General features: G+C 36.5%; 1 protein-coding gene across 1 annotated transcript in view; it reads left to right on the forward strand.

The window, feature by feature from the left end:
- OPCML (opioid binding protein/cell adhesion molecule like) overlaps positions 1-15328 on the forward strand; it is a 1494059-nt gene that overhangs the window by 663770 nt on the left and 814961 nt on the right. The window lies entirely within an intron of this gene.

The following is a 15328-nucleotide window of genomic DNA, read 5'->3' on the forward strand; positions in this document are numbered from 1 at the left end:
TCTTTGATCCAAGAGGATCTACAAGATATCCTAAGGAGAAGACAGAGGGAAAAAGATTGAGAAGAAAGTTCTTTTGTGTTAGAATTGTCTTAACTGTTATTTTATGAAGAAATATTATAAAGATAATATTATGAAGTATTTTTAAAGAGAGACTATGAGAAAGGGAGGGCTTTGAAATAGGCTAAACATATTATTTTCCTGCTGAGAAAGAGAGAAAATTTTGAGAAAACAGATATAAAAAGGATAGAGAAGACTTCTTTTTTTGATAGAAGCATCTTAACCTTTAACTTGCAAAGAGGTGATTATAATTAATCATTATAAATATATGAATAATATATATTATATTGATTATAGTTATAAAACTATAGAGATAAATCACTGATCTTTATTAGTAATTGGAATTTCCAAACTTGATGAGACAGTAGTTTGTGTACACACATACATATGTGCGTGTTTTCATTTTATTGAACTTGTGAATTTACTAGTACAGAACTTTTTCAATGAGGAATCTCCTTGACTAATTAACACATGCTCTAGGACTTATACTCTTAAGGAGTTTTGTGGGACATTAAGAGCTTGAACCTAGCTTTTCTTGACTTCACTATGTGAAAGTGTTTCTGATGTGTGTATATATATGTATATGTATATGTGCATATATGTATGTATAAGTACATATATAGTTATAAAAATATATTTTTAGCTGTAGATTTAGCTGTAGGTATATAGGTATAGATATAGGTATAGGTATATAAAAAGGGAGGGGAATAGAGAAAAAGAAATAAAGAAAAAAGAGATGCATATATACGTATAATATATGCATATATTTTTATTGTTCAATCATTTTAGTTGTGTACAACTCTTCCTGACCCCATTTGGGGTTTTCTTGGAAAAGATAATTGGAATGGTTTGCTATTTCTCTTTCCAGCTATTTTTTTAAATGAGGAAACCCAGCAAACAGGGTTAAGTGACTTGCCCAGTCACAGAGCTAGTTATGATTTTAAATCAGATTTGAACTTATAAAGAGGAATCTTCTTGACTTCAGACCCAGCATTCTATCTACTGCATCACCTAGCTGCTTATATGTATATATGAATATAATTATCACATATAAATATAATTATATTAATATAATATAAATCTAGCTAATATTATTGTAGTCAGTACATATTCAGTGTCCCTAGTTCCTTTTTTCTTTGTTTCATATCTTAGAGGATTTTTCATATTTCTACACTTTAGATTTTGTTCTTCTTTATGGCATTGCCATATCTGTCTGTTTAACCGTTCATCAACTACGAAGCATTTAGATTATTTCTGAATTTTCTCAATAGTAATGATAGTAATGATAAGCTGTAAGTAGGTTAATACAGTACTTTTCATACCTGATCTTATTTGATCTTCATGGCCACCCTGTAAAATAAATAGAGCAAAACATGTTATATTCATTTTATAGATGAAGAAGCCAAAGTTCAGAGATATTAAATGACTTTCCTAATGACACATAGATGGTAAATAGCAGGGCTATGATACGAATCCAGATACTAGGAATGCTCTTTCCATTATCTTAGTTAATTATATATTACACAGTCGAAATGTCCTTATATTAAAAGGTCTTTCAAAAATAGAGTTATTTACTCACCTAGTGCTTTATGCAATTTGTGGTGGGAGTGGGTTGAAATAGAAACTCAACTACTTTTCTACAAACAGACCAACTATTTGATATTACTTTTTGAAGATGTGATTCCTTTGCTACTAACTCTTCTTTTTTTAATACAAAAATCTAAATAAAATGATTATGATTTAAAAAAACCCTTCATCATTTATCTATGATCCCACAAAATCATCCTCTTTCCCACATGACCTTTCCTAATACTTGAAAGGGACTTCCCTTCTCCATTACCAAGAAATGTTTTCAGATCCTTCAACTCCTAGAGGGAAAGGTGATGGGAGGGAGGGAGAGGAAGGGAGAAAACACCAGCAGGAAAGGTCGGAAAGAGAGATGTGTAGCTTGGCTGCTAATTCCTTTGAAAGGAAAGAGCCAGGTGTTGGCCCTGCTGTTTCCTGGATCTGTCACAGAGGAGAAGCAGCATGAAAAGGAAGGAAAGCTTTGTGTCTCTCATCCAGGTACCTTAGCAGGATCACAGAGACCTGGGAGAGGAACTATGTCAACCAAACTACAGCAGAAATAGCCTCAAACATTTCTGGGACTTGGAACCCACAGTTAGAGTTAAAAGAAGTTAGTATTCAAAACTGACAGGACAGAAAGAGGAGATATGATGGGGGGCATGAGATGCTTAAAACAACAAAAAACAACCAGGAATTTGTTTTGGTTTGTTTCAATTTAAGAACAGAATACCTTATATTTATTTTGTACTTTTAAAGATACACATTGTTATCTGCTCCAATCATCACAGTAACCCTAGATTTAGGGAAAACATCCCTTTTTCACATAAAAAACAAATCTAAACTAATCCAATATTACATAATTTGTGAGTAGTAGACTATGTAACAAGCCTTTCTGAATTTGGATAGTCTGGACTCAAAGCCTTTCTGCCTTGATTGGCCCCACCAGATGAAAATTTAAATTCTACAACTGTAATGGGGGGAAAAGGAGGGAGAGGGAGGGGGAAAGGGAAAGGGAGAGGAAGAGAGGTAAAAAGAGGAGGGAAGGAAGGAGGAAAGGAGGAAGGGAGGGAGAAAGAGAAAGGAGGGAAGAAGAGAGGGAAGGAGGGAGGGAAAGGAAGGAAAAAGTGAGGGAGGAAGGGAGGAAAGAAGAAAGGAAGAAAGAATTATATGTGTGTGTGAGAGAGAATATATGCACATCCATGTATGTATACATATACACACATATGCATATGCATATGCACACACAGTGGGGCATTTTATGTAAGAAGCAATTCTCAGAACTAGAATGGCCTGGTTTAAAATCCTGATCCTAATACATACTGGCTGTGTGATCCTGGGCAAGTAACTTAGCTTCTCAGTACTCAAGGCATGAAATCCAAAATTCCTTTATCTGATCACAAACTTTTATAATTCCATCTTTCCATATATTTTGTATGCTTCCTAACTGTATTCTTTGTTTGCTCATGATGTCTTCTCTCTCCATCCCTCAGTTTTTTTCCCGGGCTATGGTCCTCCTATTCTAGCTATACTTTCCTCTGTTCTCCATTTCTATTCTGTGGTGAGTCATTTCAACTCTATACTTTACATATAAAACTCCTAATCTTTGTCCTATTAACAATAATAACTTTGTCAAACTTCAACCTTGGGAGTTTCTCCTACCATCTACCTACTTCGTTCCTATTCAGATGCAGATGAGCCAGACTGGAAAAAAGCAGGAAACTTTACCCTTTGGTACTAAATAAAATTGAGCATCTGTAATTTAACTAGACTCTCAGTGTAGCAAGGCATTCTTTGAATATCTCTTTAATGGTTTTACTGTCTTAACTCACTCCAGCAGTCAGATATTTATAACTTTTCATCCCTTCTCCAGTCTCTCAACTATGTTGAGTATATCATGTGTACATCATCTGCCCAATTACAATTTAAACTTCTTGAAGGCAATAATTATATTTTTACCTTTATTTGTATCTTTACCCTTTAGAATAGCACCTGTAATATTAGTACTTAGTAATGCTTATTGATTGACTTACTGACTCCAAGACTTTAGGTTTCAGAAAAGGGGCCAATCTGTATTTGCAGAGTGACTTTCTTTACCTGAGATCTTCCTAGGCCAGCAAAATCCAGTCCAGTCTCTATTTTTTCTCACTCTGTCCACACACACACACACACACACACACACACACACACACACACACATATATGCACATACAGAGGGATATAAAACATATATACATGTTATTATATTCTATCTATGCAAACATATATAATGTATATACACATTAACACAAGGAGGCATATATAAATGGCACATATGTATGTCTTGTGTGTGCCCCTGGTGTATATGCATGTATGATGAATGTATTATGTGTGTGAGAGGGCCAGTGCATAGTACAGTGGATAGAACACCTAAAGAAAGGAAGATTCATCAAACCTGGCCTCAGACACTTATTAGCTGTGTGACACTGGACAAGTCACTTAATTCAGTTTGCCTCAGTTTCTTCAACTGTAATAGGAGCTGGAGAAAGAAATGGCAAAGCACTCCAAACATTTTTTTTCAAGAAAATGCTAATTGGGGTCATGAAGAGTCATACACAACTGAAATGACTAAACTACAAGATGTGTGTATATGTGTATTCATATTTGCATTTGTATATATTAGTTTATCAGAGGTGATGGATGGAAAGAGTGCCTCTGGAACATAATCTCTATATGACCAAAGAAAAGTCAGCACCTCAGTGCTGCAGGCAGTGATCTAAGACTATCATTTTCAGATGAGTTTCTAGTCTATAACAATACAGGGAAGACTAGGGCTCAGTCTTAATTCTTGTCCTTAGTTATGATTCTAGTCCTATTTCATCACTTTCCCCCCTCTACTATACTTCCTTATGATCTGTTACATAGGCATCAGAAACACATAAACAAGAGCATCAATCTCCAATTTTTAAGAACACTCACTCTCAATTTGCAGATATTTCAGAACTGAGAGCAATATGAATACAATCTATCCTATTTTATTTGCTGGCTCGTATATGGCCAATATACAAGAGGAATTTAAAATCTTTAATTCTAAATCATTTTCAACCACAGTACAGAAGTTCAAGGAGACGACTAGATTTGAGCTAAAGAAGGGGAGAATTGGTGCCTTTGTGCAAAGATTTGGCCTGATATTGACAAAAAAAATTCTGAAAATTGTGAAGGAGAATAGACCCACCAAGGAGTATTTTAATATAGATAGATTCCAGCGACTGCAAACACTTGGTCCTTTCCTACCACCTCCTGTTCTTTTAGGGTAGCAGAGAAACTAGGTTTGTTTTCACTAGAAAATAGCATTTATTTCAAGGTGATTGTGACCTTGTGGGAGAGAGGGAGAAAAAGAGAGAGAAAGAAAGAGAGAGAGAGAGAGAGAGAGAGAGAGAGAGAGAGAGAGAGAGAGAGCGAGAGAGAGCAAGCTGAGTCAAAAAAAAAAAAACAGCTGGGTTCTCTTCTTGTTCTTCAGCAGGATCTGCATTTCCTACTGAACAGCTGTGGCAAAGCCCAAAATTGACACTTGAGCTAAGTATAAACTTCCCCCTTTGCCTGGAAAGGTGACAGAATGTGCTGGCATAGAGATGCTTGAGCTCTCCCCTCTAGCCTAACCCTGAACGAAATTCAGAATAGGTAGTATTCAATGGTAAAATCCTAGAGTTGCAAAATGTTTAAATGGCACCTAGTCTAGATTCATGTTCCATGGGTGAATCTTTTTCCAAACCATCCCAAAACAGGTCATCCAGGTTCCACAGTTATACTTTTAGTGAGGGTAACTACCTCAGACAGCATCCCATTGCACATACATACAAATCTCTATATTTGTAATTCACTTACTCCAATGGGAACTTCCAAGGATTAAGTGCATGCCATAGTCTTTACAATAGGCGTTTTTCATCTTCTGGAATTTTGCTTTGTGGATACCTAGGTCTACCTTTTTCTATGTCACCATGATTTCACCAAAGAGACTCTGTAATGTTTGGTGTTCAATGGAATATGTACATTAGCAATAAAGAAGGTGTTGTTGGAACCTAACAACAAGGAATCCCACTGCCATTTGCAATTTTTCAGGGAGATCCCCTTATCTCTGGAAACTCCCTTAAATGAACCTATTTTTCAGTAGATTGTTGATACTTGCTTCTTAAAAAAAAATTTCCATGGTTGCATTTGTAGTAGAATTTTAAATGATTTTAACACATTATATACCTGAAAGCCATCTTATTCAAGAATAATATTTATGGCTACATTTTGTTATCTTCATACAAAAGTTTTTTTTTTAAATCAACAAATACCAGGGTGGGATCTATTTGCTATATTTCTTAATTAGTCTTAATGACTATGAAAATAAAGTCTATTTTATACATTTGTGTAAAAAATATACTTTCCCCCTTTTCTTGTTTTCATCAAAGATATCTTTTAAGAATATATATTGGCCATTCTCTTAAAGGTTTTATAGAGACAAGAAAGTTGACATGTAGAATAATAGTTGCTAAAGTCTTGGTAGACTTATAAGTAATAGTACAAACCCCCACCTGTTCTATTTACTTTTATTCTTTTTCTTCTTGAAATATGATGAAAACTGATCCATAAACATTTTTAAAAGAAACATGTTCCCATTATAAGTTTTTGTTATGTATATTTAATTACTTCTGAATGGCTCTTCCCAACTTTCACATAATTAATAGGGGCTTAATACAAGAATATAGAACTGAATGTATTATGTTCTTTCTTTTAACTAGTTGTCAGTCTGATACTTCAACTCCTTCTTTGGCAAATATTCATTTCCTACCTGTTAAGATATAGTTCAATCTCATTTTATGAGTGCAAATTATTATTATTCATTCATTAAATTATTTATGTACACGCCATGTCTAACAGCTTCTGACTCTCCTAGAAGAAGATTTTTTTTAAGATAAACAGATATGAAGTTTCTACATAATCCACAAGCACTTTGGTTTCTTTTGATTTTTGATCTAGAATCATATTTTCCAAAAATATTGTTTGCTATTCTCTCATGTGCCTACTTTCACATTGAAGTCATAAGTAAACAAGTTATATCTTGACTCAGTTTGGAAAATTGCCTTCCTAGTATTTTCTTTCTTCATGGTCTGCTATAGATCTTGTATGAGTTTTTTCATTCTACAATTCATCCTCCACATGGCTGTCAGACTGATACACTTACCTTGCCACTACCCTGCCTAATAAATTCCAGCAGGTTCCCATTAAACCTATGATCAAATATAGACTCTTCTGGCATCTAAATCCTTATACAATATGCCTCCAACCTACTTTAATATACATTAATTCCATTTATACTTCCATTATCCAACTATACTGGCTTTCTCATTGTTGTTCACACATGTTATTTCATTTACTGACTCTATGCCTTTTCACAAACTGCCTTGTAAACCTTGAATGCATTCCCTCTTCATCTCCACTTTTTAGACTTCCTAATTTCCTTCAAGGTGTCCAGTTCAAGTACAATCTTCATGTGAAGCCTTCTATGATTCTTTCTAGCAACTAGTACCTTTCCCCAAATAGTTGTATTATATTCATTTTGCATATATTTTATGTCTAATAGCTGTATACTTGTTTTTCTCAATAAAATCCCTTTGAGGGAAAGTACTATTCTATTTCTGTCCTTGCATCCTCCAATGTTTAGCACAACATAAGAGTAGTAGCATGTAGTAGGTGCTTAAACAATGCTCGATAATGGAGCATTCGGTTGAGATTACTTTCATTACAATCTATTAGTTTACATTCACCAGAAGCACTGCAGATGTCCCATGAAATAACATTTCTTGATGCCTTTGGGTTCTCAATGAAATCAATTCTGACAACTTCTTTATTCATCTCTCTAAGGAGATGTTCTTTATATCTTTGGGTTTCATTTCCAGCAAACATATGTTTGCCTCATATAACATTCATGTATCCACATGACTCCTAGAATTTAGACCTAAAAGGAACTTTCAACCAACTAGACAAAGAATTTTTAACCCTTTTTGAAGATGAGTAAAGTCTATTTTTCTTCTCTGTAGCTACTTTCACATTGGAGTAATAAGTAACATACTGATTCAATGTGGATAATCTCCTTCATAGAATTATTTTCCTTTTTTGTAATCTACTATAAATGCTGTTGTATCTGTCTTTTCTATCTTCACACAGCTGCCAAAGTGAAATTCCTTAAACACATTTCTGACCATATCATTACCTTGTTCAATAAACTCCAGCTGGTTCCTATTACCTCCAGGATCAATTACAAATTCCTCTGCTTGGCATTTAAATCCCTGTACAACATGTTTCCAACCTCTTTTACCCAACTTTTGTTATTTAGTCATTTTTCAGCCATGTGCAGTAACTCTTTGAGATCATTTGTGGTTTTCTTAACAAAGATAATGGAATGATTTTCCATTTCCTTTTCCACATTATTTTACAAATGAGGAAACTGAGGCAAACAGGGTTACCCAGCTCTTAAATGTTTTAGGTCTTCATAACTCTTGGCATAGGACAGATTTTTTTGGGTATAACCAATTCTCTTAGACTTCCATTCACACTTAGAAAGATATCAAAATATGTCCTATTACCCTCTACTTAGGCTGGAGTGATTTAACTGATTTAGTCAATTAGACTTTATAGATATGCATTTGAAGACATCAATCATTTAGCAAAATCTTGAGATTTTTTAGGCTAGATCTCTTCAGTTTTGTCAACTTTTTTTCCTATAATTGCTAAGCCTTTTGTCAGATTATTTGCCCTCCTTTTGCTACAAACAAGTTTGTCAAAGTCATTCTTAAAATGTGGTGCTCAAAATAATAATCCAACTTTTTATTTGTACAACACTTTAGAATACATTTATTATGCTATGTGATTCACCCAATAGTCACATAGTCACCATTTCCTTATTTTTTAGACAACACTAAGGCTCATAAAGATTGGATAATTTCTCTTATTAGGAAAAGATCTCAAAGTTAAAGAGATTGAGAGTTCTATCTAAACCATTGTCTTCCCAGAGAATTATACTGTACACAGCTGGAAAGATATTCTAGATATGGCCTCACTGGCATGACGTACAGTGAGACAGTTGCTGTTCTTGTTCTTATCACCATGCCTATATTTTTAAAAAGCATAAAATGCATTAGTTTTTTGACTAATGTTCCCCTCCCCATAGTTCCAGGTTTATTCATTTGTTTTCATAAAAAGGAAAGGGAAGGAGCTGGAATAAGCATTTATTTAGTGCCTAAGAAGAGCCAGTCACTGTGCTAAGTACCAACCTTTGCATTTATCCTTATTTAATTACAGCTTGTTTAAAGCATTGTTTCAGCACATGGAGAGCTTTAGTAATTAAGTTTTTTGTCTTCTAGCTTCTTACTTATTTCACCCACCACTGGATAGGTAGCATACATATGAAACTAATCTACATCATCATGGAAATCATTGATTTAAACGATGAGCAAAATAGGGTGACATACTAAAACATTCTTTTGTCATATTTGTTGCTTGTCTTTGAACTATTCAATTTTCTATAACATTTAGTGATTCACTATTACTTTAAGAAATGTTTGACAGTGCAAATGGACTTGCAACTCAATGTTGTAACTTCTAAGAGGTCTAAGATAAAGTGCAGGTAATTTATCTAATGTCTCATAGAATCATAGGACTAGATACTGACTCCATCTTTCAACTGTTTAGCTAGACTTCACAGACTTTATTTCTCAATACTTCTGTGTCTCATCACATGATTTCTTCTTTTCCCATCTCCAAGTTTTTAGCAATCAGATCCAAATTCTCTGGTTTCCAAGGTCATTATCACAATTCAACGATGGAGATGGTGGGATTCACATTGAGCAAATCTGACCTTTGAGGTGGGGGGAAGAGGGAAAAAGAAAGGAGGAGGAGAGAGAGAGAAGAAGAAGAAATAAAAATGGGAAGGATATGGGGGGATGGAGAGGAGGAGAGAGAGAGAAGAAGGAAAGAAAAAAGAAAGAGAGGGAGAGGGGTGAAAGGGAGGGGGAAAGAGGGAGGGAGAAAGAATGTGAGAATGAGAGTGAGAATGGTGTTGGGCTTGGACTAAAACTGGAGTGTACAACAAGCAAAACAATAATTCTAAATCACTTGAGCCTAAGCCTATTCTCACTCCACATTCTGCTCCCCTCTTTGTTGGACACCGACTTGTGTTCGCTCCCATCTCATCAGCTAAGTCTTAGAGGACCAAGTCGGCTTTGTTCTTGAGCTTTGGAAGGGGACAATCTGTGCTCGGGTGTCCTTATTCCTTCTTTTTCTTTGTCCCTGGATGTGGAAACTGGAGTCGAAGGATGGAGTTTGCTGAGGAGATACATGAGCGGTGTGCTTGAATTATTACTTTTTGTGGTTGATGGAGTAGAAAGTTTCTCCAGGAAGAGGCGGCTTTGCAGCCGCCGCCAACGATGTGACAGATAGGGTGCCAGGCCGCCCTGCGCTTACCTCTCCTGTCTGGCTGACTGCAGCCAGAATGAAGATAATCTATGAGCAGGAGTGCACATCAACATCACTCTCCCCTCCGTATAAATCAGGAGGGGAATAATGCTTATTGAAAACAACGCTCCCAGTGCTTCTCCTCTTCACGCCTGGGGCATTATCCATCTGCTGCTGAAGGTCACATCAGCCTGATGAGATGAGGGAGGTGTGCTGGGGGATGGAGGGGGTAATAATCCTTTCAAAGAGTTCAAAGAACCTTGCCAGGGTTCAAGAAATGCTTTTCCAAGTGCAAATGATCATAGGCAACAAGAGACTTTGAATGACCATGAGAGAGGATCAAAAAAAACAAAAAACAAAAACAAACAAACAAACAAACAAACAAAAAAAAAAAAACACACACACAATGTATAAGGGTAGACTATTTTCCCAAGTTAATTATAAGCTCTCTTCTTTTTCCACACACAACCATCATGCCTTTTACATCAGTGACTTGTACATTTAAACACATATGTATTCACCTTGCTAAAGAATATTAACACTTGGGGTTGTAGCTGTTTGGTGGCCATTCTCTAAAGACAAGACCAGTCCTGTGGTAAACAGAAAGCATGTCAGTCCTCTCAAGATTGAGCAGAGCAGGCCAACTTAATTTCTTAATTAACAATCTACCTTTTCTTTCCTGTCTTGAATAGAAGGCAGGCACTTGAGCCAGGCTCTAAGTGAAGCTTGATAATGGTGATGCCTTTGATTTCAAATGTCGAGCATCATCTTATAGATGTTTCAGGAAAATTGCTTAAAACTTCTTGTGAACTTAAACGTCTTATCTTTCCATGCCAAATGGTCCTTCAGTGACCAAAAACAAAAACAAACTTTTTTGCATCATTTTACAAAGCCACTTTATTTCCTGTCAAGAGAAGCAATATGGTGTAGTGGCTAGAGAAGAAGGCTCAAAGGAAGACCCATATTCTGTTTGGTCCTGAGCAAATCATTTAGTCTCTGAATATTCAAGGCAACTCTCTAAAGCTGTAATTTGCAAAGAAGGTACCAACATGCTTTGATAGAGGGGATTTTTTTCATTTGGAGTTTCCCTATACCAAAGAAATAATAGAACAGGTCCCTATCCCTATTCTATGATAGGTCCTAAAAACAATTCAGATCTGTGATGTTTATACCTGTTTTGGCAGATTTGTAGGAGGAAGTATATCTATTACCCAATAGCACTAATAGTGATTTTTGATGTGCACTGAGATAATTCTTCATTTAAAGAAAAGAAATTAATGAAGGAAACATAATTTATATGAAGCCCTTTGAATGGGCTCAATTTTTTTAATGTGGTTGCACCCTTTGCAATTCCCACTTTTCTGGGGTGGGAGTGTGTGTGTGTGTGTGTGTGTGTGTGTGTGTGTGTGTGTAAAACTGCTTTGGGGATGGAGTTGTCAACTTCAGAGCAACCAAAGCACTTTGTCTTGTCAGGCTCCTGGGTAATTTATCAAAGAGAATAAATAGGCAGGGTGTCTCGTGTGAATCTAATCTCCCCTAACCTGCCAGAGTAGATTCCCAAGGAAGGAGAAGATGCCACAGGGGTTGGAGTAAGGGGATGAAGGGGATGAAAGGATACCTTTCTGTGGCAAACCTCCATTTGTTCAGAATTTTTTGTGCATGCAAGATGGATATATTTTTGGCCTCTGCACAAATGGACATAAATAACTGTAACCATTAGTGGCTAAAAATGGACATCCATTTTTGTATCACCAGAGAGACAGACTAATTATATTAATGTATAGTAATTATATATATTTATGTTCAGTGTCCTCACTGCAGTTCTGAGATAAAATTCTCCTCAGACCAGAATTAGTGACAAATCAGGAATGGAAGAGTGTGCCAGATATATATTTGGGAGTGGGACTTGCATCCGAAATGTCTTTAGTTGTCTGTAAGAAGAAAAGGGTGGGTGGGGGGGAATAGACAGAGACAAAAAAACATACAAAAAGAGAGAAAAGAAAAAGATAAAAGAGAAAGACAGAAGGAAAGAGAGACAAACAGATGGAGAATAAGAGAGATACAGAGACAGAGAGAGATGGAGACACAGAGACAGAATGATTGCAACAAGATATTGGGTTAGAACATAATACTGGCCACTAATAACGAAGTGATAACTGGGGACATGTCTGCTGGGTTGTAGTTAGAATCAGCAATGAATCTTTTATGATGTCTCATTTTAAATCTGGGCAAGGAAGTTGCCTGGGTGACAAAGAAACTCCTCACCTGCCAGCAGATCTGATTAGCTTCATGCTCCTGGATGGCACCAAGGCTGGGAGGCAGTCAAACTGAGATTGTTAATCCTTTATTTGACTGCACTTTTCCTTGATTTCCCAGTTTGCCCCCATGGGCTCACACCATTGGGGCTGAAAGGAGACTCTCCCTACACCTTAAGCTTGGCTGGGCTGCGGGGTGGGGAGTAGGGGAAGATTCTGAATCCACAAGTCTCTAACCTAATTCTCTTGTGGGTTTAGCAGTAGTGAGAATCTAGTGGAAAATGGGCTCTTACGGCTTCCCCTGATAGCTCTGCAGGAGGCCAATGCACGCAGTCACTATTTTCTCCTACCACATGCTACTTCATTGCTCTCACTATGGGAGGCTGCCTAATAAACACCTTTGCTTTACCTCTTTGCCTGCTCATTTCATGGAAATGCTGTGACCCTGGCAGTTCTGGGCAGGGATCTAGGGAACAATAGAATGCAGGACAATGAGACACCTCTCTCCACTTAGCAATTAAAAAAAAGCAGCAACAACAAGTTCTATATCCAGATAAGCGACCTGGACCAGCAATGCTACTGTCTCCGTCCCACAAACAAAAACACGAAGGCAAGAGAATGTATAAGTGCCCATCCAAACTTGGAATGAATGAATGAACAATGACTTATCCAGCACATATTTTATGTCTGACATTTTGCAATGTTCTGGGGATACGAATAGAAAATTCACTCACAGTCTAATTGCTGAGGATAACATATAAAAGAAAGTTCACTTACAGGACAGACAGAAAAGTCCGAAAGTACCAAATGTTCAGTGAAGGGGGAGATAAGGCCCGAGTGTCCTTAACAGCATTTGGGAATTTTCAGGGTACACAGAGAATTAAAGGGGTTAAGTCCTGGAAGATCTTTCGGAGCAGTAACAGGATAGATAAGGTGGTAAGACATGTTTTCTCCATCTTACTGGAAGAAATGGAAGTAGGGACTCCCCTCTCCTCTAAGCTCTATGTAATCAATGAAGCTGCTGTATGGTTTAGTGGTCTGTCCACAAGAGGAAATCAGAGGGGAAGGTGAGAAGGGGGGGACGACTAGTGATGGTGGCAGGTCTCCTTGCTCCCCGAGCATCCTGGATAGGGCTTTCACATGCACCCTTCACTCTTGAATGATTAGATTCCAGTGACTCTTCCTCAACTTCGTGGTTGCTGTCACTTGTGAGATCTTCATTAGGAGGCGGTGATATGTTTGAAAGAACATGTCTTTTTTAAAAATGTGCCAAAAACAACAGAAGGAAAACCAAAAAAAGAATCACAGAAAGTGGATCTGAGTTCTAATCCTTGCTCTTGTTCTTAAATTTCACTTCAGTTCATTTAGGTTCATGTTCAGATAAGTTACCTATATCTACGAGGAGAGTTTCTACAAAGGGGATTCCCCACTGAGACTGAAATCACACGTCTGAACAAAAACAAAGCCACAAAATGTACTTGAACTTAAACACCGACAAAGAGATGTGTGATTGTGTGATTTCATCTGCATGATTGCCATTGAAGCCTTGGGCTTCACAGTTTTGGGCCCAAAATATTCATCAGGGCTGATGGCCAACCTTCTGGTGTTAAGCCTTTACAAACTTAGCTCTGCTAGTCCTCTCTTGCCAGACCTATCCTGGGAGTCTTTCCAGCTCATTAACATCTGCCAGAGTTCATGCTTCATTGGCATGGCCTTTTAAGAACCCAAGGTCACCTTTACACGATAGGGAGGCGTTGGAGTAGGACTTCAGGAGAATACATATATTTTATTGTTATTGATATCAATATTATATCAATCATACCTTTGCAATTCCCTTTTCTATTTTTATTCTAAACATAAACACCAAATAAAATTTATTTTCTAACATAACTGACAAAAGAGATATATAATGTAATTGTGGATCTCTATTGTGTACAGACTGATTCTCTTTTGAAATATAGAATACATTCAATATTTAACTTTCTGGGCTTCCCCTCCCCATTTCTGTGATTCTTTTTTGGTTTTTCCTTCTGTTCTTTTTGACACATTTTAAAAAAAGACATCTTAGTGATCCTCTTTTCTTCTTTTGTTACTTTTATTCCTCTCATCTACTCCCATAATTTAAAAAAGAAAAGGAAAAAGCACTTGTTAAAAAAGTATTCACAGTCAAATAAAATAAATTCCCACATTGGCTGTATCCAAAAATATTTCTTGTGTTCATTAAATCTTGGTCAGTGAACAGACATTATATTTTATCACCTATTATCTAAAATCGTGATTGGTCCTTGCATTTATCAAAGTTCTTCAGTCTTTCAAAGTTTTTTTCTTCATATTTTATTGTATAAAATGTTTTCTAAAGTTGCTCACTTCATTCTGCATCAGTTCGTGTAACTCTTCCCAATTCTTCTGAAATAGTTTTTATCTTATGGAACAATAATATTCCATTACATTTTTATGTAATGAAATTTGTTTCCCCATTTCCCAACTAATGGGTACCTGTTGCTTATATTTATGATATATTATTGATGGTATTGTAACAGAGTTTATATCTACTTTTTCCTTTGAATCTTTACTTGGAGTTGTCATGCAATTGCTTCTCTCTCCAGTCTTAGTTCACAAACTTATGCCAGAGCCAGGCTCTGTTCTTTGATACTCTATTGGGTAGAGTATTTAGTTCTGCTTAGTGTTTATCTGAATTATATGTATTAATTTCTCTGACTTTGGGAGTTGGACTCAACCAGAAATTCAAGATTCAGAATAATACATCTTAAAAAAAAAAAAAAAAACTCTGTAGAATTTCAGAACAGAGTCCTAATATGCCTCAGACTGAGATGCTCCAGTTTGAATTCTGTTATGCCTGAACTAATCAATGCTGCTCCAGTTCCCTGTCTCTTCCAAAAAGTCCCCACTGTGGGCTTTCAACTCTCCCAAAAATATCAGGAGATCATTCCACTTTCCTTGAATAAGAATATTGA

Source organism: Antechinus flavipes, chromosome 3 (genome assembly GCF_016432865.1).
Source record: "Antechinus flavipes isolate AdamAnt ecotype Samford, QLD, Australia chromosome 3, AdamAnt_v2, whole genome shotgun sequence".
NCBI classification, from domain to species: domain Eukaryota; kingdom Metazoa; phylum Chordata; class Mammalia; order Dasyuromorphia; family Dasyuridae; genus Antechinus; species Antechinus flavipes.